The sequence below is a fragment of the Toxotes jaculatrix genome, chromosome 9 (assembly GCF_017976425.1).
Source record: "Toxotes jaculatrix isolate fToxJac2 chromosome 9, fToxJac2.pri, whole genome shotgun sequence".
Lineage (NCBI taxonomy): Eukaryota > Metazoa > Chordata > Actinopteri > Toxotidae > Toxotes > Toxotes jaculatrix.
Window position 1 is genome coordinate 24,769,657 of NC_054402.1, and position 23,197 is coordinate 24,792,853.

At 40.7% G+C, this 23,197-nt stretch overlaps 1 long non-coding RNA gene across 3 annotated transcripts in view; it reads right to left on the reverse strand.

Moving 5' to 3' along the window:
* The window catches only part of LOC121187776, a 99,115-nt gene that overhangs the window by 31,998 nt on the left and 43,920 nt on the right, over positions 1 to 23,197 (reverse strand). For all 3 annotated transcript variants that reach the window (XR_005894627.1, XR_005894626.1, XR_005894625.1), the window contains exon 3: positions 5,505 to 5,564. This is a non-coding gene — a long non-coding RNA (uncharacterized LOC121187776). The remainder of the gene's footprint in view (positions 1 to 5,504; positions 5,565 to 23,197) is intronic.

Here is a 23,197-nt window from a genome sequence, read left to right on the forward strand (position 1 = left end):
TTGTCTCAGTGGTATTTGTTTCTGAAACATTCCTTAAAAATATCAAGAATGTTAATCCATCGCAAATTTATCTGTGAGGAAATCTGTGTGCGTCAACATGAGATTGATTAAGAAGCCAGACTCTGATAAAATGTACTGGAGGTTTGGTGGGGCTATCAGCCATTGTTGTTTCTTTATTTATTGAACCAGTAACCCAGCTGGGAATTTAGCGGGAGTTTAACCCCAGACTGCAGTATGCAGAAGATTAACTATTGAAACTATATGTGGAAATTCCCATCAGTTGTATATAACATACCACTTTATCACAGGTACCAGTTTAGTATATTTCAGCCCAAATTAGGCCTAGTTATAGCCACGTCAATACCATCAACTCTACCTGCTTTATGATGTTCCTTCTATTAACAGCGACAGAAGCCTGAAGATGGGGCCATAGGTGTGGACATGTGTCAAAGATTGACTGCAGAAGAGACCCGTGTTTCCTATTTCGCTTGATGGACTTTAAACTCAAATGGACGGGAACAAGATGTTGTTCACTGTGTCTATTCCTGTGTTACAAATCCTGTACATACACAATGCACAGTCTACATTACACAGCCTACCACACAACAAATGGCTCTCCGAGTGCAGACATAATCACTGAAGTTGTTAAATCACAGTTTGATTGTTAATGGTGCATTATTAATTGTAAACTCTGTCATAATGAGTGCAGTGTCTGTGAATGGCCTCGCTGGTGTATCCAGATCAGGTCTGCTTTAATCAAACCGTGGTACGGCTCAATCCTGTATGAGATTTGACTCAAGCCTTGCCAGAAATCCCTCCCTGCAGATCTGAATGGCAGATTCCACAGAATGAGCTAGCAGTCTGTCATTACAGCCAAAGGGTGGCCTTTGCTAAATAAAACAAAGGAGAGGTCAGCGAAGCAAATAATTGACACATATTTAGTAATGAACTTTGCATGCTGTGGGCCTGAGCAGAAACACAATGCGAGGACGGTGCACATCTGCATAACTCAGTGGAAGAGATTGGGTTAAAAGATTATTGGTGAAATATAATATTTGTCTGCCAAAACCTCTTAAACCTTCTATTTGCAGTTATAATGTAATGAACACATAAATGGCAGTGGTTGAGAGAACATCAGTCCTCCAGGTTCTAATAAACCTGCACTTAAGACAATAAAGCTGGCATGTCCTGAATTGCCCTTTTTGTTCTACAATACTGGCTCACAGAAGTTCAATGAATATAGTGTGTGCCTCAGAATATAACTATGTGCATAGGTTGTGCAAGGACACAGTGTAATTTATGCCGCTGGATCGTAAACGGAGACAGCCAGTTGGAAGATGCCTTGGCCCAGGGAAGAAACATGCCAGGAATTTTAGAAGATGGCTCCAGATGTATAGGCAGAGCGAGAGGCTGCATTAGTTATAGAAAAAGGAGTATAGGGACCTAAAAGGAGGATGGAATCAGGATGCTTTCTGTTATGAATGGAACAGAGGACAGAAATGGAGAGGAAGGGAGACAGAGACTGAAAGAGAAGGGCAAACTGCAAGTGAGATGCAGCAGGGGGGCAGGGGGGTAGAGGAGGGGAGAAGAGGAGGGAATAGTAAAAGGGGCATTGCAGACTAGAGGACGGGAGGAGGGAGGCGAAGAGGAGAGACATGGAGGAGCAATAAAGAGAGGGATTAATGCAGGGAGGTAGAGACCTCCCTGGGAAATACAGTTCTTTAAGGCTTTCAGGAATAGTTTGGATGATCTATATATGGTATATTTGAATATGTTTATTCCAAATAATTCCAGGCAATGCCTTTCTTAAAAGAACAAAACTTGGGTTTTTGTCTGTTTTAACATTGATTACAGTTTATGAACTGTATTTCTTGTTGAACTCTACTGTATTTATGCATGTTTCACGTTTTGCCCATTCCAGTCTTTTTCTGCCAGTCTCCATGTTTTGTGCTTGCTCTAACTCTAATGGCCACTCCCTCCTGCCTTCTTTCCCACCTGACCTTCCCTCCGCCTCATCACACACCTGTCTCCACTTCCCTAATTAGTCCCCTCTGTATATATACCTGCCTGTTTCACTCACCATTTCCCAGACTGTTTTCATGCATACAGCCAAAAGCCTTGTCTTTTTGCCCGTCTGCTTGATTCTTCCTTCCCACTATTTTTTGACCCCAGTTTTTGGGGGTTTTGTTATCGTTGACTCTGTTGTGCTTGTGGTCTGGGATTTTTTAATGCAATCACATTTTTTCTGAGCAAGCAGAGATTACTAGCAACATGACTGCACCCAGCTTTGTTTTACTCTGATCTGATTCGGTTTCTTATTTCATTAGATGTATTTTTAGTGTTTTAAGTGTTCCATTAATATTAATATCTACGATTTATGTTCAACTGTCAGTGTACGCAGGAAGTAGCGCGCCCTATATGTAGTGAAGTTGAAAGGAAGGATGGGGAAAAGATGGGCATGTGGGACATTCATGCATTAGACCAGACTTTACGTTCAGTCATAGACCTACAATTAATGTTTGCCTTTAACTATCAACTGTAACTACAATCTTTCCATTTCGCTTCACCATACCAACACTGCCAAAAAGTGAGAATTGGACAAATTTTGCAGTGGAAAGGGAAAAACAATGAGCGGGTTATTAAATATAATCCAAAATTTTGCTGAATCATTCAAAGCTAGCAGACTTGCCTGATGGTAAGGTTTTTTGGTGAACTGATGGATGGAGCTACAAAAATAAAATAAAGCTGTGATACATTTTTTTCCTTCAACACTTTAGCTGAAACTACTTGAGATATTAGTTGCAATGTTAGCAGCTCCTTCTACTGAAGAACGTTCATGTATACAAGCTTTAACCTGGCTGACATGACTGGAGAGGTTCCTTTTAAATGCTGTCAAACCCACAGTAATAAGATGTTTGCAGACTTTATTAGTATTGGATAGACAGTTTTCATTTAATGAAACAAAACCCTTACCCCTCTACAGCAATGCCCTGCCATTTTCTCCATGGGAATACACGTTGTAAAATGAGAGGTCTGAACAGCCAACCTTTGTAAACAAGCTGCTTTGGCTTGGGTATTGTTTCTACATGCAAGCTGGCTGACCAGAGCTGTCAGCAAAGTGGGAGTCCAGCACTTGTGTGAGCCAGGGGAATCCGGCCGAAACGATGCACCAGTTTCACTCTAACAGACAAAGTGATGCGATGCATCATTCTGATCCTATAGACAAACAGTTATCAATTCTACAATAAATATGTAATCAGTAAAGCTGCATCACACCTATCATTTTAAAAGTGAGCAACACTAACTGGATGATATGCGCTTTTAGAAAAGGTCGATATCAGCCCTTTATAATAGAAACCCAATTTATCACAGGAGAGCACTCTACAACTGTACTTGTTCGCCAACTGTGAATCATTTATCATGCAAAGTACTTGAGTTCTCTGGTGTATTTGGCCATATGGGAACATTGTGATGCACTTTATTTCACAGACTGATGATAGCATTGAGGGAAGAAGGAGGAGACAGGAAGGAGGAGGGAGAACAGTGCTGTCTATGACTTCCTCCAGCTCTTTAAGCCCTCAAGAAGAACAATGATTTCTTCCTCTGAAACTGCTGCAGCACTCCAGCACAGACAATATCACTGAGAGGTGTTTGGCAAGGAAAGACGGAGGAAGTATACCCCAACGTGTTGCCGAACACATTAACTTTCACAGAAAGGGCTGCGTGGAAAGACAGCTATCTGCTCAGTGCGCAGCACTTGAGAACCACTGACTGACCTAAATAACAAAATGAGGCAGAACAACATCTCATGCCCAGTAAATAAAGGCTCACCTGATTTGTTTTGTTCAGATTAAATTCTGTTGTCATAAAAACATATTTGGTTAAGGTTAAGACAAGTGATCGTGATCATAATGAAAAGAAACCAACACTGAGTGTTGGTACGAAATGGAAAACCAAAAGTGGTGCCCCGTGTCACACACTTGCCTGACCTATCCACCCGCCCCAGCCTCCTGCCTCAGGGGCTTTGTAGCACTGTAACAATGTCACACTGCCTTGCTTTTGTACCAGACAAGACTCATAATTCACATGGCTGCTACAGGTTCTTGTCTGGTAAATACAGGCATTTGAACAAATGACAAATTGACAGAGTTCTCCTGGTACATGGGAAGCAACAAAACTATAGAATTAAATCCTAAAATGTCTCAAACAGGACCATACCAAGTGCTTAATGTGGGACTCATCTTCTAACCCAGTCTGCTACTTTTAGTTAACAGCAATTTGAGTAGCTCTACCCATGTTCCCATTACTAAATTAATTTGGAAAACTGGTTTCCCAGATACCAAAACATGAACTGGTTGGCATATACAAAAGGGCACATTTTGCAGTTACAGTACATCCAACATGATCCAACATGGTCCAAACAAAATCCTACCTCCATCCAGCCTCTGCATGGACGGTTTAATGTTTTAAATGTGACTAATGCTGGACTCTTATTGCTCCCCCAAGAGAGTGTGGGGTCTTAATGTCCTACACTGCCTCTGTGCTTTCTCTCAGTGAGTGCTGTACAGCACCTTTGGACCACACGCACATAAAAACACACACATAACCACACACAGATCAGATTAAAAGAGAGGTTTCAACGGTATACACAAATCTTAGGCTGGTTTCAGAAACAAGCCGAAGAAATTACGGATAATGTGGCTTGATCTGACAAACTGCAGACAGAAGTTGACCCATGGCTTCACTGTATCTGTGACTAATTTGCTACTCATTCTGGGTAAATTAGGACTTTTCGATCTACAAACGCGGCCGAATGAGCTCCAGCTTCAAGTTGCTGAGCTCCAGCCTCTCCAGCTGAAAATGTGTGCTCTGTGGAAGAATTTTAACATTTACAAGGACGTTTTACTACATAAATTTGGTAATGAGTGAAGCAGTAACAGATAAAAAAAACTCCAAGTGGCTACTGCTGCCTCTTTAATTGTGCCCTATTATTGCTTAGTCAACACAATTGTTAACAAACCACAAATTGAGCTATTTTCTCCTTTTATGTCAAATGTCAGCAGGTGTTACTGACTGTGAGTTGTCAGCAGGTTTGACTGTTGCTCTTGGTCCAGACATATCCTGAGGCTGGGCTCAAAATGTGTCATTATTTTTGTCCAACGTCCTCACTTTACATCCGTCTAAAAGCAAAATTAAAACTGGTTTCACTCTAGAGACCAGTCTTACATATCTTTGTGAAACCTCTGATTGGAAAGCTGTGTGGGTGGTTCAACTGAAGTAAGAAAGCCATTGATTTTCACATGTTTGTGTGAGCCAGTATTCAAAATCAATGAATACTGAACTTCCACAGCTAAACGCCTACATGTTGGCGGATCACGTGCAAGCCGTCAAGGATGACTCTGCTGCAAGTGTCACATCCATATCAGAAGGCAACAGAGACTGGGATAAAACAAACAAACAAAGAGATTCACAGCCATTCAGTAAGGTGACGGTAATTGCCTTACCTTGTGCATATCCCATCGAAGGCCTTCAGGCTTCAGCAGTGGAGTCTTCCATGATTACAGCTGTGAACAGAAACAACTGCAGTTAGAGCACCTGAAGAAGAGGCCACACCTGAAACTCACAACTCTGACAGGACAAACAATCTCACCCTGGTTCATTTTAAAATCCAGACACTCAATCATGTCAAGACATATGAGTATGAAAAGAAAATTAGGACAGTAGTAGAAAGAGTGGGAAAAGAAGTTCTGGGTGGTTGAGAAAGGCAACGATTTTGACTTTGGTTCCTTGGATTGAAACTCCTTAAATCTGTTTAAAAGTACTTGACCTTCAGTCACTCCACAGAGCTGCAGCTCACCATTCATATGGTACTATTGGCTTGATCATTTCTCAACAGGTTCAACAGACCTGCAGACACTATTTCATCAAAGCTCATTCAGCTGCCACCTATAATGACACCAGAGAAACTCTTCAGTGCTTTAAGTACCTCACAGGGTCTGCTCTTCTTTCTGCTGCTGCTGTGGGTCAGGCAGGCAGGTCTATTATTAAGAATACACTTCATATTCATTCTGGACAGAACTGGAGAGGGTGATACTGTATGGTAGAGTGAGGAGATTCACAAAGTTGGCAAAGAAATGAAAAGAGCAAATACATGTAATAGCACTGGAATGACAAAAGTCAGCTTAAGACATCAGTCTTGTTTTGTATTGTAGCCCTGCGTTGCATGGTTTAGTTGCTCTGCATACAGAGTTTACATCTTTGGTTCAAATCAAACAGAAACTTATTTTGGTGGTTTACAGCACTCAGATGTCTTTTGCAGACTCGCTCAGATTATTCAAAATTCATTCAAGTCAAAAACGCTTCCCGTTTTCATCAGCGGTGTGCAGCTGTAAAAAACACAATCTCACAATCTCAAGACTGATGTGCAATATAAATGAACTAATGTGTTTCTAATGGGTTTTACCACTCATGTCTCAGTTTTAATTTCAATATAATAATTTTGGGTTATTCAAATTAAACAATTAAAAATTAATACAGCTATTAGCAATGTCCAGCATATAAACAGACTTAACAGTCCCAGAGTTCTGTCAATAAATACCAGGGGATGAGCACAAGATGTAGGAGAAGTGGTGGTTTAAAGACCACTCAAAGTGGTAGGAAGTACTACACTAAACTTCGTTTTTCGTGATTTCGTGGGGTAGTCAAAGCTTTACCATGGAGTATTTGAGCACCTCTAGGATTGGTCCATGTAGTCCCAATGGCCAGCCCAACTATGGTAGACAGACCTCAGAGAGGCAAAAAGCATCATGTTTGTTTGATGATGTTTAATATCATAAGGTTTGATTTGCTTCAGCTATGAGAAAGAGAGTATGACTTCCACACCAAGTAAGACCACTGTGAATGAACTTCACCACTTTGTCGTTAACTTGGCAAATTGCATCCATGAGTTTCGGGGGTGAAGCTTGTGATAAGCACTGAAGGGAGGGGTGTGTTTGTTTGTCTGTTGACTTCAATTATCAACAATCTTTCTAGAGAATTGCTTATTCCACCTTTAATGACTGCTACGATAGTGCTTCGTAACTGACCTTTAAAGTGATGCTCCAAACCATTCAGCAGCAATAATATCAGCAGATCCATAAAGCACTGACTATTATATTAAAGGAGATTGAATGAGGACAAGACACAGAACAAATCCTGTAGCCTATATTTTGAATCAAAAGAGCCACAGCAATATTTTTAGCTATGATGATAAAAGCATCAAGTCACGACAGGAAACAAACAGTCCTTTAAAACCTCTGTGGAACCTTTTATCTATTTTATATTACAGGGGGGCTAAATTAACTTTGCTGACTTTTTATTCTTTAAGTACAAAAAAAAAATGAGTGGAGGTCAGCAGTGGTCTGCTGTCTCTGGGCCCCTGTCTCTTTAAAGACAATGACCTGACCAGCGGGGCACCTTGGCTGGAGATGAGAAAGTAGTTATTTCCAGCACCCTCCTCATTTATTTGCGTACGTGTTTTAAGAGACCTAAAGCAGCAGGCTGGATGCCTGGGTGCCATGCTGATAAAGCAAGAAGGGGGGACTGTGTGCACTTTATCCAGAGCCCCTGAGTGAGTAAGGGGGGGCAGCATAGGGTGGCTGCAAGGGGTATGGTGGGAGTGGGGTGGGGGGTGGGGGGGGCAGGTGATCAGGGCCAGGCGGATACACTCGGGTGGATAACATGTCTTTAATGCTACTGATGGACTGCCCAACTGGCGCCCTGGCTGGCTGGCACCCTGCCCAGCGTTCTTCCACTGGCTGAGCGGCTGTATTGCTTGGATGACTGTTGTGAGACAGAGAGGGAAAGTCAGGGGTGACAGACAGACCGCAGACAGACAGGGGCAGCCTCAAACACACACAGGACACACAGAGGCCAAAGGCAAAGACAGACTAGGGATGAGGAGAATCACTGATAAACAAACCGGTTGGAATGTAGTGAGGGACACATACCTAAACCCAGTGCATGGAGATTTTAAACGAGCTATGAGGTAAACTGATGCATCACAGAGCTCGTTTATAACATCAGACTGAAGTCACATGGGGCCTAATGTTTGACTTCTCATGTCTATTTGGGAAAAAAAAGGCACCATAGAGTAAAACTGTAACACAAAGCTATTATATGAACTGTAATTGTGAGCCTCACAACAATATTGGCATTTGTATCTGTATTTGTATTTACATCAGGTGGGCAGGGTCTAATCTGGAAGCTGTGGAAAACCAGACATTTCCTTATTTTCTGTTTTAAACTGCTTTTCATTTCCATTTTATTTTTACTCTGCTCACATATGTTTGAGTGACCTGTTTGAAAAACTTACAAAAAAACAAACAACTAAATTCTTACCTTCTGGACTTGTTATTTTTAATTTTTTGAAAATTTAAGTCAATGTGAAAAAGTAAACTAAACATGAAGATAAATAAATAAATCACCCCAGATGGGTGAATATGTCCTAAGTAGGACGTATCCAATCACTTGAGACAGATTAAAGGTGCTGGAGAATTCCAGCCCTTACATTTCCCTCAGACTTTTTATTTTACTTTTCCCACCTTTATTACCCACTTCTGCTGTGCTTGTGCATATTTAATTAGCAATATATAATATATATAATATATCCTGATCTGATCTGTCTCTTTCATGTAGGGTCAGCTAGACTCCAAACTCCGTTTGAAGAGAAGTGCACAGATAGTTGTTTTTCCCACTGAATGTTAGAACAGAAAAAAATAAACTGCTCCAGATGAATTCACAAAGAGATAACAACGCCAGATATTATTTATTTTTTATGTTTTTTTTTTTCTTTTCTGCCAACACATCACCTTCTGCCCTGCAACCACTTCTAGCAGGTAACCTATTACAGGTCCTGCACTATACACTCTGTTATTGTTTGTAGAGGCTTTGAGGAAATTGACAGGATACTATCTGTGGCGTTCTGGTTCAGCGGGTTTTCTGCCTGGGGAAAGAAAACGTTGTTGAAACTGGTATGCTGTTCATATCTGTTCAGAGCGCATTATCTGTTCATATCTGAATAATGTATTTGTATTCAGTTACACCCAGAATAGCCAGGTTGGTAAAACAGGACTATGTATAGTGTATTACTCAGCTGATGCCAACCTCCAAGATGTCCCGATACAGAAGTTGAACCATGCTTGACACTTTCTTATCTGCTATGACATATCCATCTTTTTTGTTTACCGTTTCATCACTGCAGCAAACAAGCCACAATCCATTTTCTTGTTTTCCATTTGAGAGCCTGACGATTCTGAAGAAAGCTACAGTTTCAGTCTCCTGGAAGATCTCAGTGTGAATGTGCTCGGTCAGCCTTGAGCTGCAGACTGAAATAACAAAACGGGGAAAAAATGGGAGGGAGATGCAGATTGGAGAGATTAGAATTCCAGTTTAGAAAGATGAACCAGTAAGGTTATGACTGCAGCAATGTCAAACATTTCAGTTCTTGTCCAGCAGCGATATGAAAGTTCTTTATGGTCCAGTACTTATCTTAATTAGTACAAACTGGTCTCTGCCTGAACTTAGAGGTCAGAACCAGCATCACAGTACTATTTTTTTATTCTGAATCTAGTCAGATGTGTTTGGACTAGAATGGAAAGTGCGAACACTGAAAATGGGACAAGATGTACTTCCAGATGTAAGAAACTCTCATCCAAAGTCCTAATAACATTTGTATTAAATTACTAGAAATCCAGCTTCTGACGTTGTTCAACAGTGTAGTCCATACGCTTAGATAAGGATAATATATTTCTAAATTTATATAATCTATAATCTTGTTGTTTAATTATTTTTTTCTCTTTACAGCACACATGAACAGAACACCACCGCCCACAAGCCCGAGACCTTCTTGGATTAAAAGAGACCAGCTCGAGACCAGTTGAGCATACCTACTGAGAGCATCAGTGAACACAAAGGAAAAGAGAGAAACCAAAAGTTTTACGCCGGTAAAACTGCTGTAGTCTTCTGTATATTAACAAATTATTCATCAGCAAATTCTGTTGTGGACTGTAGTTTACCTCAAACCAGTGGGTTCCAGTCTGGGGGTCTGAGGGGCCAAAGGAGGATTGAAGGAATTACGAATATATTTTTAATTAAAAATGACCTAATACTGATTCTTCTTTTAGGTTTGGTTTGGTCACCACCATCTCCTGGGAAAAATGTCTGCTGTATAACTGATAGATACTCCACTGTGCTCACCCGCTAATTGTTAACGGTGTCTTTCTGCTGTTTGGTGCCGGGCAGGTAGTTTCCAGTTGATTTAACAGCTGCCTGCTGGGCTTCGAAATAAAAATGATTAGAGGGAGGCCAGAGATCAAAACAATGACCTAAGTGAGGCTGAAGGGCTCTCACATTATACACTCACACATTATACACTCATTATATAAAAATATTGTATGGTGTATCTTTAAGTAGTATATCGATAACAGTCTTAAAAAAAATAAAAATATTATCAACCAGAATATTCAGTATTTGTTATTGAGAATAGTCAATGGAAAGAATAATAATCTTCTTTGAGTTGGATACTGAAGCACTGGATATCATGGTCTGATTTATTTATCTGTGTGATCCAAAAGGGATTACTGTAACCACAACAAGAGATTCTTATTCTCTGATTTTGGTGGAGGTTCCCTCCACTGACAGTGGGGGGGGGGGGGGTTGGGGGGTTCAGCCTGATGATACCCTCTTCCACAAATACCAGGACTCAGCTTTATTTAAAATTATTTTCTAATGACCGACCAATCAGCACAACACTTTGGAAAAATATACTGTATACAGCTAGCTCTAGGTGGATGGACTATTTATATTTGAAGAGCTTTTAGGGAAGTCAAGCTGTGTTTAGATTAGCAGACATTTCAACTACTGCGGGTTATTCAATAAATAAACAGAGGAGGCTCTGGGTCTTAGGTTCTGTTTTGTGTTTAGTTCAACATCATCTGAGTGGTCTGGTCAAGCATTTACCATATATTATTATAAACCCTCATCTTGAGAGTCTGCTTACTAGATAGAAACACAAGCCCAATCTGTACTAGCTGTGTTAATGTGCAGAGAATAATAATAATCTGAACAACAGCGATATACTGAGGTCCACACACACATACACACACACACATATATATATATATATATATATATAAAGACAGTCAACAACGACAGCAGACAACTTAATTATGTCATTTTTTAGGCCTTTAGGTGGTAGGGTTGTAGTAAACTGTCTCATATTCATAAGTGTTTATAATAGTCTGCATATAACAAACACTTTGTAGTGGACTGCCCAGCATATGTTACTCAAGCCCAAAACTAATTTGCCACCTAAAATGCTGTGTGTTTTAATAACCAACAGATGTCGCAGGTCGACTTTTTGCTGGCATGGAGCCATTCAAATTCAACGAGACCTGGCTATCAAATGTTTGTAGCAAATGTATTTTGCCTTAATTTTCATTAACAATATTAATGCTGCACAGGTTTTTCAACAAAATATAACAAAACAAGAATAACCAACTAAAAAAAAGTACCTTGGTGTTTGCTACAGTTTCTTTTATGTACGACGCATTGTAGTAGTAGTATTTACTAAGACTTAACATGCAAATGAGTGTATGTCTGGAAATGAATGTATTGTAAAGCAAAACGTGAGTGTTTCTTGCTGACAGTCAACAATGATCATTCCCTGACCTTAACCACACAGTTATTATTTTGACAATGGAGGGTGCCATATCTTAATGAGGTAGCAATTTTAACATAAACCATAAATCTTTTTTAACCCCTGATAAGGCTTTTTTGTATATACCACACTGATAAATGACGTCATCTTTGTCAGACTTGTTGATTTTGAGCTGCAAATCTTAAGCCGATGTATGATATTTGAAATTCATTCTAAAAATGACTGCTAGTAGTATGCTAATACGGTAACACTGGTATCTTTTTGGGATATTTTTTCCCTGAAATAAACCTTCCAGCCAGCACTTACTCCAGGCTGCACCCAGAGGCTCTACCAATCAAATGCTTTAGGATATAGATAGTTGACGTTAGGGTCATGGTTGGATTTAAAATCTGCCAATCCTGGTGAAGGAGGCCTGACAGGAAGAGGACAAATGTCCCCTGAGCTTGATAAATACACTGTACATTGGCTGAACTCCAACTGGCGCTGCTCCAGCATGCTAGCAGAGTGACACAGCCTATTTACTGACTGCAAAACTGACTATTGGAAGAATCACATGGGCTTAATGGGACAAGCAGGCTAGGATCTATTGTTGTTATTGTTACAGACATGGGGTCATGGTGTGTAGCCGGAGCCAGTGGGCTGGTCCGCTGGTCGGTTGGGACAGTGGAGAGGTGGCCTCAGAGTGCTGGGAGTGGCCCCGCCCAGATGGCCGTCCTATACAGCACAGGGACTTAATATCTTTCTTTTCCCTCCTCACAGACCAGATGGAGACCATTACAGTGGCCTGAAAGACCTGCAAGAGAGAGAGCACTGGAGTAGGTGGTGGTGGGGAGTGTGTGCGCGTGTGTGTGTGTGTTAGTGTGTGGGAGTTGGGGGGGGATATCTAATTACCACAATTGTTGAAATCTTTCTTTTCAGCCTGCTTTTTTCTTGCTTTTCTGACACAAACTGCTCCCTCCCAACATGCACTGCAAACCCTCCAGAGAATTCCTATAAGAGACCAGACTGTTTCACACAAAACAGAAGGACGGACAGAGAAAAAGGAGAAACGCGGAGAAGGGAAGGAGAGAGGAGGGGGAAAAAAAGCACATTAAAGATATGCAAATCCAGCTGTCTGGGGTGAGGAGCATTAACTAGCGTTAGCAGGATAGCTGCCTCTATTTTTAGTGTTTGCATATGTTTGTGTGTGTGTGTGTGTGTGTGTGTGTTCACGCATGACAGTGTGTGTGTGTCTTTCTCTCGCTCTCTGTGCTGAGGTGTGTGATGACTTCCTTAAGTCTGGGCTTTCATGTTCTAGTCAGACAGTCTGGGCGTCGAGATATGTCAGCAGAAATATTCTGCCTAATTGAGACACTTCACAAATGAAGCTGTCAAGCCCGGGCTTCAAACAGAATACACAACAGCAGTTAGAAGAAAATTTCTAGGACAGCAGTGTGAGTGTGTGTCATTTTTTTTAATGCTACACAAGTACAGTGAGTTAAATGATTACAGGTTGGTTTCAGGACAATCATCAGAGTTGCCAAAAATATTAAAAAGAAACTTCAGCAGAGAGGAGAGGAGAGGAGGAGAGTCAAGAAGAGCAGCCATGCCAATCATGTCTTCGTGAAGTCAAATAAATCAAGTCAAGGGGAGGGATGCATTTCACTAATTTATTTTGTAGGCATGGATTTGAAGTTACCCAAGGCCAGTGTCAAAAGCCATCCAACGCAGAAGGCTTTCAGATGATGTAATGCAGCGTCTGGCAGCCATGTTGTGTTTCTTAGCCCCTGGAAGCAGCAAGTTTCCAAATGTACAACATGGCCATGTCAACATGCGGAGCCCAGAAGACACATCATTTAGATACATATATACTATGCCTTACTCTCCTCTATCTGTGTCTTCAAACTCAAGCAGGTCTGTAAAAACACTCCATCAAAGCTCTTACACACTGTACAGTGTCAGGCTGTCTGAGATGAAATAAAATCTTTGGTCATAACCTCAGATCAATGGTCCTCGATCGAGAAACTGCTGCAAAACTCTGACGGTGTCAGAAATTCAGGAAACAAACTCAACAAATGTGACTGCTGCTGCAGCCCACATCCACATCTACAAACCAAGCAATCAGAATATGCCATGACATGACACAGAGTACACTGGCCACCTTTCCTAAGCAACATTTGAATGTAGTTTAGGAAGAAAAACACATACAGACACAAATGGAATCAGCGGAGGTGAAATGAAAAAGAAATCTGTTGGATTGGCCTGAAAACCTGGCAGAGCTGCATTTTGAGTTTCTTGTTACAGTAAGTACAAAGTTCTTAGTTCTTGTTGCCAAATGTGGTTGTAACTGACTAAAATGTGAGGAAAAGCAGACACTGCTGCCACTGCAGGATTACAAGTCAGCAGACAAGAGCTCCATTCGCCCTATGATAGAGGCTCCTATGTTTTATTTAGGGTTAATGACACTTTTCCAATGAGTAGCGCAGTGGAGCGTGGGCCTATATTATAGCCAGACATACAGGTCAAAGTCTTGGGTCTTATTTTTCACATAATGTCATCATCCTGTGAAAACTTCCAAAGAATCCTTGTTCGTCGCAGTGTATAAGGATTGGAAATTTTAAAGACTTAGAAAATTAAATCAGCATTTAAAGAAAAAAACAGAGAGCTGAAGTCATGAGGTCACGTCCAGTCTACTGTCACGGCACCTCTTCACACTGATTACTGGCTGTCAGGCTTGGGTAGCAGCATAGACTGGTCAATTACGAAAAGAATCCAATGTAATAAAAGAGCGCCACGATTGTGACGTGAGAGGGAGAGACGGGCTGAGAATGACAGGGAAACGTCTTTATGCTTGAAAAGCCATGGAGTGTTCATGCATGAGAGCGCTCCCTCCCTGTGAGGGACTATTTTTGCTCTAAGTAATTGCCTTCGTCATACAACTAGCAAACTGTAACTACGACCCAGAGCAGTTGGATAACGCTGGAACATACAGAAACCCTGAGTGGCATGAGCTCGAGAACGCCAACCAACCCTGAGAGCCATCTCTTCTTTCATCAGTCTTTCTGAGTGTTCCTGAGGTTTACTTTCCATGTTCTAAGACAAATAAGGATCCACTACAGCAGCTTCTACTAGAAATTGAAACCTCCGTGATATTTACAAAGTTAAACAACAATTACTTTGTGGGCTCAGAAGAAAACTACAGTTCCATGAAAATTTACAAGTGTACTTACATCAGTGTAATTAATTTTTTTTCCATAAAATCACTCAGAACGTTCTAGTTGTAACCCCTGCTGCCTAAAAACAACTTGGTCTGTTGTTATTACAGACAACTCGGATCTAGCGAGACTCCATGACTCGCTCAGGGACTCGCCTCTTCTGTCGGGCCATGGCCTTCAGCCCCTGAATGTGTAGGGATTTTCGGAAATGGTGCTCATTAATGGCCACTGGAAAAAAAGTAATATTAAGTAAACAACAATATTAGATTGCTATATTAAAAAGTAAAACATGTATGAAGTGAGACACACAACAATACTGTTGAGAAAGACTGTTCTGAGGCTGCATTACAAAATGATAAAGGCCTGTTAACTTGTGTAACAAATTTTTTTTTTTAACTTTATATCATAGTCCATAAACATCAGCATGACCTCCTACTGGGTTTTCCTGATGGTTTAGTGGTTAATATGCATACCATACAACGGGAACATCCCATGTTTGATTCAATCCAGGGGCCTTTGTTGCATGTCATCTAATCTATCTACTACTATCTATCTATCTAATAAACTATCTAATAAAAGGCAAAAATGCCAAAAATACAGTCTTTTAAGTGTGTTGTTTCTCTGAAGCCTACCTACACCTAATTTAGTGAAATGAATTAAATTGTAATCTGCACTTATTTAAGTATCTATGCACAGTCTCATAAATATTAAAATAATTGCAATTTTGAATGCAGAAAACATTTATTTTGAAAAGAGACGTTTGCTAAATGTTGAGCATAGCCAACGAGTAAGTGAATTCAGTGTCAAATTCAATAATACAGATGGGACAAACATTAGGTTACTATGATACAGTTTGCTTTATCATAGGGGTTTTAGGGGTGTGACTCCTACTTGGAACTAAAAGTCAGAAAACCTCTGCCTCATTGCTTCAATTTTGACTATTTAATTTTAAACAATGAGTGAGGGTCTACTGTGATGGAGGTGCAGATCTGTAGGGAAAGTGGATCAGTAAAACAACATGTGAGCCTCCGCTCTGAAACTTTCATCATGAACTCTAATACTTTACTGTGTTTGTCAGTGCAGTCTTTGTTTGGACAAGAAGAGCCGAGCCCTGAGAACAGCAGGCTATTAGGGCTTGCTGCAGAGTGTGATACCAATGGCTACGAATATCATATGGCACTGGGAACTAGATACAACACAAACAAACACGGGACACAGGGACGGGCAGACACAGACGATGGGATTACATAGGCTGTATACTGTGTGAGTCTGTGTGTACATTTTCTTGATGCTGCGTGGTGATAGGTGCATGTTTCTGTATTGCATGGCATGTGTGTCCAGCTGAACATATGCAGCTTATAGTTTCAGCACCAAATGTCACCATTTTGATTGTTTTAAAAAAAAATAAAGGCTGAATTCAACTTCCACCACTGGATACTTTCAGCAGAAATTCCATTACAGTGTCACTTCTACAGATCATAAGCACATGGGTACGGACAGGTATGATATTAATGAGAGTGACAGACATATTCGCCCATGACTCATGACATTTAAAATGTAGCTGTCAGCATCAAAGTCCTAATGCAAAGTGAAGTGTCCAGGCATGAGAAAATAATGGACAAGGCAGAGAGAGAGAAAAAAAAAGACATGATACAAGTTGAGGTGATGCTTCTCTGACAAGTTCATTACAGTACTGACTAAATTAGCACACCTCTGTGTGTATTATCTTAATAGACCACAGCAATTACCAGAGCAAAGAAAAACGGTCAGAAACACTGCTTGTTTACAAGAAAACTCTTCAGCTGTTTATTTATAATGTCAGTATAGTTGCTATGGTTACTGAAATGTATGTCTCAAGTAAAGCATTTTGAATTGCCTTGTTGTTACAAACTGCTTTACAAATGCCTTAAACTTGCCTTGCAGCCTTATGTAAATACAGATGAGCCTCAGCTTCCACTGATGTGGAGAGGTGCAGTCAGAGCTGTAGCTGTTATTTATTGTTGCAGTTTGGAACAGAATTACATGCCATGTTTGCCAAATTCATCCAAAACCTGATGACTTTTAAACTGAAGATGATGACTCAGGATTCAACTGGGAGAGTCTCCTGTTGGTCCAAGCTGTGGAAATCACCTACCAATCTGTGCAGAAAAAGGATGGAACTTTTACTTTGGGATCTTTGAACTGAATAATCACATTTACTGTAATTACATTTAATCAATTTAAATTGGTACAACTTAGAAACTTATGTTCCCCTGCTGTTTAAAAATATGAGTTAAGTGACCTCAGGTGAAATTGTTGGTTCAGCATCATTTTATTAGTTTTGAAAATGTCAAACTGAGTCAAGCTAAGCGAACTTGAAAAAACAAGTTCAGTAAACTTAAGGATTTTAAGTTGACTCGATTATTTAGTCACGGAGACAATCATCACAGACATATTTTTCTTTTACATTTCTCAGTTTAAAAACTCCAAAGCTGCCAGGGGGGTAAGGACTGAATTCAATGCTGTCGTGTTTCAGTTATTGTAGCAAAAAGAAAAAAACAAACAAAAAAAAAACATCCTCCCACAGTTTACAGTTAAGTTTACATCATGTCTGTTTTCTTTAAACTTCAAAATATGGGTCTCTAGAGAGTGTTACTTCTCAAACAATGCATGCTGGGAAGTGTTAATATACTAGTTTTGTTTCTTAATGTTCTTCATTTAATGAGTAGAGTAAACTGATAATTTTTAATTTAACTCATAATTTCAAATTAAAAGACTGATGTTCTAAAGTTGTATGAAAATTGAAACTGGACATTCTAAGCTGAATTTACTTACTTATTTACATGACTAATGAGGGCAGCCGTGGTGCAGCAAGTTAAGAGTGCGGCTTTGGACTCTGGACCAGCCTGAGATCGGGGGGTCGTGGGTTCGATCCCTCGATGCAAAAAACGGATACGGTGGTGGTGAAGGAGACGTGCCCCCCCTGCCTCTGCGACCATGGCTGTGGTGCCCCTGAGCAAGGCACCGATCCACCCCAGCTCCCCATGCGCCTCACTAGGAAGCCCCCTGCCCCAGCATCTCCAGTGCATGTGCATGCTTGTGTGTGTGTGTGTGTTTTGTTCACTTGGTGTGCAGAGAATGCAGAGAGTAATTTGTCAATAAAGTAATTTTTAAAAACAAAGTAAAAAAAAAAAAAAGCTGAGGTGAATCGACTACATTTCTGTACGAGGCTTTACAACATACTCCAACTTTGCAACTCTACAGGCAGAGCACTGATTTAAAACTGTGGGTGTGATCATATACATTTTTAATGGGCACTTTTTTCCATCCTCTTGGTACACAAACCTGAAAAATGACAACAGCACTGCTGCATGAAATGGATCCAGCCCATTTAGGCTGGTGGAATCGAATCAAATCCAAGTAAAGTATGAAGACTCATTACTGATGTTTTCCTTTGTTGTTCAAGAGACAGTCTATATTTTAAACTCAACTTTTGATCTGTCAGCCCATAACAATCCTTTCTTTGTGCATCTTTGACTATTGGAATAAAGCTGAAAATGTTGCCTTCACGACAACACTGGTGTAGCTGTTTTAAGGAGCTGTCAGGATAAGGATTACCATTAGCTGCAGCAGAAGTCTGGTAGATCATAGCCAGAGGAGAGAAAGGCGAGTGGGGTCTGACAAAAAGCAGGAGGCCTAAAGTCAGCTCAGCCCGGGGCGCATGCTGCACTCCACAGGGACACAAACACACTGAACTGAAGCTCAGGTCTCTCTTGATAAACAGCGAGCAAGAAAACACACATGTGGGCAGCACACATGAGCATACATGAAAATACATGCAGCACACAATGTGTTTGTGGAAGACATTGCAGCCACGGGCCTGTTGTACAAAAGGATCCTTTGTTCTATTACTGCAACACACATACATACAGTACACACATATATACACACACACACACACGCCAACAAAACATGAGTGCTCCTTGCATACCAGGCAGAGCAGAAAGAGGCTGCAGGTTCAAGGCTGTTGGGGACTGTTGAAGTCTGAAAGTTGCATCTGTCTCCTACATCTGTGTTGTCTCACTCGAGTACAGATACAGTTCCTATCATCTTGCCCATGCATCTAGTGTTTCAAGTTAGAGTGTGTGTGTGTGTGTGTACACTGAGAAAAAGAGACTGTAAGCGCATGCTGTATGTGCATCGGGTCATCTTCACCAGCAGCTTCTGTGAGGAGGTGAAGATGAAGTGTTAGGAGAGAAATGTCTTTCTGTGTCAGGGTCTCAGTCTGACAGCCCCTCTGGCCCCTCCTCCACCCTTCTGACATCTCATACAGCGATTTCACAGAAATTTGCAGGAATGGACAGTAAGACGCATCTGGGCTTGTATACATATGCACTGCAATCAGGGTTGTGCCTGTGCAGATGGATGGCAACCTCCTGACAACAAGAAGAAGACCTGTTTTATTTATTGTAGTTAAGCTAAAAGTAAAGTTAAATGCAGGAAAATGGTTTGACATCTGGATGAGAACAGGACCAAGGATGGGGAACACCGTTTTTAGTCAGCACAGAGGGTGCAACAGCAATTGCATCTAGGACCAGCAGCGATTTTCGTATATTTCCATATATCACCAGCACCAGATCACAACTTCGTTTTGACCAACACTTTGCTCAGTGACAAGGTGTCTCAAAACTTGTTGGCTAATTATTCACAATATTTTCTGTGGACATTCACACATCTGAGAGGCTGGATTCTAATGTGTTTGCTGACCCCCTGACCTGAGCCACCAAAGTTTTAACCAGTGCATTTCTGAGTGTACTGGGCAGTGTGCCATAAAATATACTATGCTTCAATTCTCCATAGAAAATAAAATCTTAATTTGTATGAACCCAGGAACTTTCCTTTTACATTTTCAGCCACACAACTTATAAGGCTGTGAAAACAGTAAAACCGACGTTCAGTCCAAGTTCAGTTCAGCTACATGAACCACTTGTTCTTCAGTATTTATTGTCAGTTACTGATGATATTATCGATTTTCCTTTTAAAGTGAGTCAGCTGGAAACTGAAGCATCAGTGACAGCATTTTCAACCAACTCATGCTTAATTAGTTTAGTTAGCTGTCCGTGGCTGATAAACTTTGCCCGTCACAGTCATCATTACAGGCAACAAAATTAACAAAAAACTGCTTTTGTCCACCTTGTCTGAAAGGAGAAGGACCTTCATTTACAGCAAATCAACCGGTGCAGTTGCAAAGCTATGCATCATGCTGAGCATTAGTCGGTACAAGAATAGAAGGACTGAGTGACAAGAATGACCTGCTTTATTATGAACACACGAACACATGTGGCAGCTGGGCAACAGTGGACACAGACTCTCCAAGACTGGACAGTTAAAGACTGGAAAACGTAACCTGGTCTGATGCATCGGGATTTCTCCTGAGTCAGAATTTGGCATCAAATGTGTTCCTGATGAAGGGCTCAGTGAGAGTATAATGAACTCACAGCACTGTGGAAATGACTCCAGATCCACTTTTAGTTTGTATTCCAACTCATCGCTGCTGTTTAGAAGTATACCTTAGGAAAACCCCTGAAAATGCATTATGTTTTAAACACCTTTTACCAACCAGCGATGTCAAGATCTTTTTAACTACAGTACTCATTTAAAATACTGCTCTTGTATATTGCAGACGTCTCATTATCTCTTCAAGAGCTACCAAATCTAAAAGAATGTCATTCATCTGGCTTCTAATGGAGAGTGTGATGTCTAAAGCTGCTTCACCTCCCTGATAAGAACAAAACACTCAGAGAAAATATTTAATTTTAAGATGCTCTATACCAGCACAGACTAATGATACTACATGTTGTCTGTGTACCACCACAGAGTCGTCATAGTCAGAATCAGAAAAACTTTATTGATCCCTGCAGGGCAGTTGCTTTACTATTTCTCAATACTCAGTAACAGTAATTTAACTGTAATTTAACAGTAAATTAACCGGAATGTGCAAAGTTAAACTGAAAAAAGTCTAATGAGGGTCAACAGTAAATTATCAGTAGTTTAACAGCAGTAGCAGAGCACTCAGTCAGTCTGCGTCTCTGGCTGAACGTGCTCCTCCTCTGGCTCACCACAACACTGTGTAGAGGGTGGGAGACGTTGTCCATGATGGAGAGGAGTTTTGACAACATCCTACCCTCCGCAACTACATGCAGAGGGTCCAGCTCCACCCTCCAGGACCGAGCCGGCCTTCTGAATCAGTTTGTTAAGTCTGTTGGTGTCGGCCACCCTCGGGCTATAGACGACAGCAGAGAAAATGGCGCTAGCCACCACAGACTCATAAAACAAACACACTGAATCACTGCTCAAACATACTGTATATACACAAGCAATGTGAGTGTTTTAGAAAGAGAAACAAATCAAATCACTGGAGCTTTTATTCCCTGTTGACGCATCAAAATGAGCCTGTGTTACTAATAATTTAAATGAGATAATACATCTGGGAATGTGAGTCACTGACAATCAAAGACAGAACATTTACAAATAAGAGTGGCGTAACACCTCTCTGTCAGATTGTCTGTCTGACCCTGTCTGCTCCTCTGTCTTATTCATCTGCTGCTAACACCACCCCGTTTACACACAATCAAATAAACAAAAAAAACAAAACAAAAAAAAACATGTATATATGCACGTTTATGGATGTGCCCATTCGTGGTCTGTAATTACCTTATCTGACACTCAGTAGATGGCATTTGCTTGCATGCATTCACACCCACCCACACAAACACACAAGCAACAAACCCATATGCATCAGACCAAAGGTGCACGCACAAATTAACACTCTTACACACACAAACATGCAAACACACACACACACATACACACACACACACACACACACACACACACACACACACACACACACACACACACACACAGCAACCTTGAATCCACCCTCGGTTTATTTTACCAGCTCCAGACAGAGGCAGGTCATTAAAAGTAAACAGCTGGATTTAATTATCATTAATGAATTAAGATTTTACTGTTGGTTAAGACTGGTTCCCTTTAAAATAAAATGTAGTGGCACTCTGTGTTTATATGCATGCTCTTATGTTAATATTTAAATTTTATCACTCCCCATTTTTCACACTTTGTATGGCCAGTACTTTTCCAGCAAAAGCAGTGCATTTATAATCTGTAATTGCCTTTATACAGTCTTTTAAATGTCACTGATGGATTCAGCCTTTACTATGAAGGATTCAAACTGCACACCCACATGCAAAGTATTCATAGCACATTATGCATGCATGTCCTGGGTGACAGTAGTGCATGCATACATTTTGCATAAGGCAGAAAACAACATTTGGTTGATTTGTAAACAGGCGACACTGTTTACATATACGCAAATTGTTCTATTTCTGATGTGTTCCTGATAGAGCAGCCGCTCATTCTGTGTTTGCTGCCCCCAGTGGTCGATACAAGTGCCACTTTGAAAAAAAGTCTGGGACCTGTATTAACAGAACTCATTTGCTCTTACCACCAAATAAACCATGACTGAAATCTAATTAAAAATCTAGGTCAATAACTATAGTTTCTGTTACTGTTTATTGTTCTTTATATAATTTTATATCTGTCAAAAAGTGGTATTCATTCGTTTATTTTAAGCTGCACTAATCAATATTCTCGTGCTAACAATGGATCACCCATAGGGACAGAAAACAGAGGTGAAATTAAGAAAATAGATGACGGCTGTTTAGCTGAATCATTTCCAGGGTTTGGTATTGTACACGTTGGCTCACTGTGGAGGCTTCCTGGGACACCAAATGGAACAGAGCTACTGTTAATGTCAATAGTTCCACCTGTGCTTTTTCCTGCTATGATAGGTCAAAACGTCCACTGTGAAAAGGGTGGATTACCACCCCACTCTGCTGGACAGCCGCAGCAGGCAGCCATTTTCTGTGAAAAGCCCTAGTAAACACACTGTTTACTACTTGGCCAGCACCAGCAGACAGCTGACAGACTAAGTCAGCATCTAGCTGGTGAGCATAGTGGGACATTAAGTCGCTAAAGAGTCAGACATTTCCTTTTTCGGGAGTTGGTGGTGACCAAAATCAGAGCTAAAAGGCAGTGAATACTGGACTTACACTCACCAGGTGATGACTAACAAATCCAAATGAATGCTAATGTTGCTCCACGTCTGCTGGATGTGTAAATAAACGTGTTTTCTAACAAGATAATATGTCAGTGTTCTGCTGCCCCCAAGTGGCCAAAAAAATCAGTCAATGCAGCTTTAAGTTATAACGCTGATAATGACAAATGTGTCTATTATGGTTATTGA